Source organism: Elephantulus edwardii, unplaced genomic scaffold, assembly GCF_000299155.1.
Source record: "Elephantulus edwardii isolate Elephantulus edwardi_28Jun2011 unplaced genomic scaffold, EleEdw1.0 scaffold00136, whole genome shotgun sequence".
Classification (NCBI taxonomy): domain Eukaryota; kingdom Metazoa; phylum Chordata; class Mammalia; order Macroscelidea; family Macroscelididae; genus Elephantulus; species Elephantulus edwardii.
This window is the reverse complement of record NW_006399886.1, coordinates 7818266-7822441: the sequence shown is the minus strand read 5'-3', so window position 1 is coordinate 7822441 and position 4176 is coordinate 7818266. Positions and strand designations below refer to the sequence as shown.

Genomic DNA, 4176 nt, shown 5'->3' with positions numbered 1-4176 from the left:
CATCACTTCTCTTTCTATAATCCCTCGTCATTGTCCAGCTCTCTGATGCATAACCCTTATCAGAAATGTTATTATCAAATTTTTTTTTCTCTGTTTGTGGCTTCTCTTTTAGCCCGTTGGAGAAGTTTTTGGATGTGCACAGGGATTTGATTCTAAGAGGTCCCATTCATTCCTGGTTGTAGGTAACCCTTTAATTCTCTCATTTCTTCTTTTAGTTTTTGACTTCTTGGCTCTCTAATACAATATTCAGTCTCATCTGACCTCCATCTTGGTCTTCTCTTCCTCTCTGCTTTTGTAATGATCTTTTGCATTCTTCATGGATGATATTCATGATATTCTCCCACAGCTTACTTGGTCTTTCTTTGTTCATTTAGTTATAATGTAATACCCTTTAAATTTTTTTGAAACTTTAAAGTATATACTTTACATTAACTGTTTAAAAAAGTATCCTCATATTTATTATGTGCCTAAAATAATAATTCCTGTATGTAAGGCAGTATTTTAAGCAGTGTTCAAAGCATGAAATAAAAGCACACAAACTTGGAAGCAGGAGTGGCATCTATTTCTGAAAGAGTTTCCATCTGGAAACTATGAACTTGGAGAAATGATGAAAGTTATACAAGTGTTCAAGTCTCTCATTCATAGGGTCATTGTGAGTTGTGTACAACTCAATGGCATTTAACAACTATATACTTTAGAAGTACTATTGTTGGTGTTTGTTATCAAGTTGGAACTGACCCATAGCTGACCATCCAATGGGTTTTCAGAGGCAGGAAATTGTACAGAAGAATGCCCACCCTTTTCCTACAGAGCAGGTGGTGGATTTGAACCGTGTGTCTCTGGGACTGCACTGCAGCTCTTGTTATCACTAGGTATTTTAACACCTAGTACAATACCTAAAACAGATACTCAACAAATATTTGTATAATGAATGGATCTACTAAACTCCTTTCCAAAGTGTCTACCATTTCTAATATTGTAATCATCTCAACTTTTCCTCATAAGTACAAGCCAAGTAATTTTTAAAAATAGTGAAAAGATCACCTATAGATATGTGTCTGGAAAAAATCTGAAGTAGAAGGAGAAGCAGGAAGAGATTTAGTAAGTTTAGATGTGCGTACTGAAGACCCGTTAGACACACTGTGAGACTTCTTTTGTCGTGGCCTTGAGCGTACTTTAAGATTGTCCCGACCAGATCTTCCTGAGAAGGCACTTAAAAGTTACACATTTTATGAGTTCTGGTGGTCAAAGGTAGTCATATTTAAAAGCTGCTCCTTTAACCAACTGGCTCATTCTTCTTCAAATGCCTTTCACTCCAACCACAGGTGAATAGCAGCATCCGTACAGCTTAGTCTTTCTCTCTCAAAATTCTTTTTCTGCTCTTTATATAGAGACCACTCTTTTTAAAGACATTCCTTTTCTTCCAGTAAATAACAGTCTATAGTAGAGACGTGGTATCATCATCACATGCAGTAACAAGCTGCTGCTGTAAAAGTTGCTGCTGAGTTTTAATCATTTCTTTACACTCTTGAATTTCTAGCTCGAATTTTTGTTTCTAATTCATAGGTTTGTCATGAAATTACATCTGTATACGTTTGAAACTTGATTATCAAGTTTTTCTACATGACTTTTCAAAATTCTCCACTGCTTTCTGATGCCATTTGTAAGCTGCTTTCTTATCGTTTCACAGGGAATGTCACATATACTTTCTCAATTCAGTTCCCCAGCATCTTCTTCAACATCAGAAATAACAATTCCTGAACTAACTTCAACTCTTTCTCTAGGTTTCTGCTTTTGGGGAGAAAGAAGAGAGATTATTTCCTTTTTCAATTGCTGAAGAACCTTCTTAAGGTCAGCATTTTCCATTAGGATTTGTTTCTGACGATATTCATATTCATTCAAGAAAATGTTAATACATTTCATCCCTGAGAAACTGGCTTCAGTTTTACCCATTCTTCCATCAGTTTTTCCACATAATTTAAAATATCCATAGTTATTTTTTATCTTTCTTGTTAATAACAAGTTGATGTAGATGTTACTTTAGTTTATTATATTCGTGTTCTTTTCTCTTCATATGATGATTATTCTGAGTAGCTCGACTTACAATGAATGATATTTTGTAATTTCTGTAACTCATCTTTTTCATTTTTAAGTAGCTGGTGCAAATTTCTGTTCTTGCATTGTAACTGTCTGTCTCTATCCTGAAGTCCAAGTATTTCTCTCCTGGAAGTTTCCAGTTGTTCCTTAAGCTTTGTGTAGCATCTTTGCAAATGGTTCAAGTCACTTCCCAGTTTCAGATTCTGTGTTTCCACGTTTCCCTGAGCTAGAAGGTTCTTCCATTGTAGTACAAGTAGTTCATTCATACAATTTAAAACTGCAAATACATTTAATTCTCTCTTTGCCTCTTTATCTTTCAATTTTTCACATAATGAAGGAAAACCAGAAGTAGTCAATTCTTGATCAAGAAAAATGATACTCTGCTCAATATTCTCTTCTGTGCAGAAGGCACTGAAAAAACTGTACATTTTTTTATAAAGATATTGAAGAACTTAGCACTTGATGTGTGTATAAACTTGATAGAGATATCTTTGTTTCTGAAGTATATTGAGAAATATATTTGCTTTCTGAAGACAGACCTGGATCTGCAACAGTCATCGAATTCCCATAGCCAATTGCCAGAGCCAGGATACCTGAAGAACTAGTTCAGCAGTGAAGCATTTAATAGTGGTTGCTGTCACTCTTCTATGTAGGATTTCCTTCAGGACTCCTGGGAGTGGTGGGGCGTCACCTTCTGCCTTCCTCCTGCACAGCCTCCTGGGGATTCAGGACTCAGTACTTCCCGCTGCCTCCTACCACTCTCTTCTTCATTTTTTAAATGATGATTTTCACCCTGATATTCATTTTATAAGAGATTTGTGTTGCCACTCTTGCACTTTTATGGATGCTATTTGATTGAGTCTATCTTTCTCTTCATTTTTAAGATGTGTCTTTAAAAAAATTATTTTATTATTTGTGTATGTGAGAGTAGCATCAAATCAGATCTGACTGGTACAGGAGGAGATTGTCCCTCCTTCTCCAGCAGAGTATCTGGTGGATTCAAACCACCTACCTCTGGGATTGCAGTAGACGTGTCTCTTATAAACAACATATAATAAAGTTTGTTATATTTATCCATTCTATTACTCTTTTTTACCTTGATTGGTGTGTTTAGTCCATTCACATTAAGTGTGATTATTGACAGGCCAGGTTTTATTATTGCTATTTTTATGTGTTACTTTTTTTATGTTTTTTATGTTACTATACTCTGTCTACTTTCCTTTAGTGTCTTTATATGAAGGACTTCCCTTACAATTTTTTGTAATTTAGGTCTTGTTTATACAAATTCCTTTAGTTCTTTCTTTTCTCCAGAGGATCTTATTTCTCCTTCATATTTAATGGAGAGCTTGGTACAGTATCCTTGGTTTAATTGTTTTCTTTCAACTTTTGGTATATGCCATCCCATTTCCTTTTCCTCACATGGTTTCTGCTGAAAATCAGAACTTAATCTAATTGCTTTTCCTTTGCAGGTGACTCTTTGTTTTTCTCATGCTACTGTCTATCTGTGCTTCATTGACTATGCAAAGGCTTTTGGCTGTGTGGATCACAACAAGCTGTAGCTGACTCTGAGAAGAATGGGAATCCCAGAACATTTGATTGTTCTAAGGCAAAGCAGTTGTCAGAACAGAGCAAGGAGACACTAAATGGTTCAAAATCAAGAAGGGGGTCCATCAGGGATGTATTCTGTCTCCATACCTTTTCACTCTGTATGCAAAACAGATAATCCGAGACACTGGACTGTACGAGGAGGAATGTGGCATCAGGATTGGTGGAAGAGTCATCAACAACCTGCGTTATGCAGATGATACAACCCAACCCTGCTTGCTGAAACTGAGGAGGATCTGAAGCTCTTGATACAGGAGGTCAAAGACTACAGCCTCCTATATGGATTGAAGCTCAACAGCAAGAAAACTAAGATTCTTACCACTGGGCCAATTGGCAGCATCAGTATGAATGATGAAGAGATTGAGATAACAGTTTTAATTTATTTGGTTCCACAGTCAACACTCTTGGTAACAGCAGCCAGGAAATTAAGAGACTAATTGCATTTGGAAAGTCAGCTGTGAGGGACCTCTCAAG

General features: G+C 36.4%; 1 pseudogene; it reads right to left on the bottom strand.

Moving 5' to 3' along the window:
- Positions 1 to 1040: 1040 nt before the first annotated feature.
- Positions 1041 to 4176, bottom strand: part of LOC102872607 — a 78953-nt pseudogene continuing 75817 nt past the window's right edge.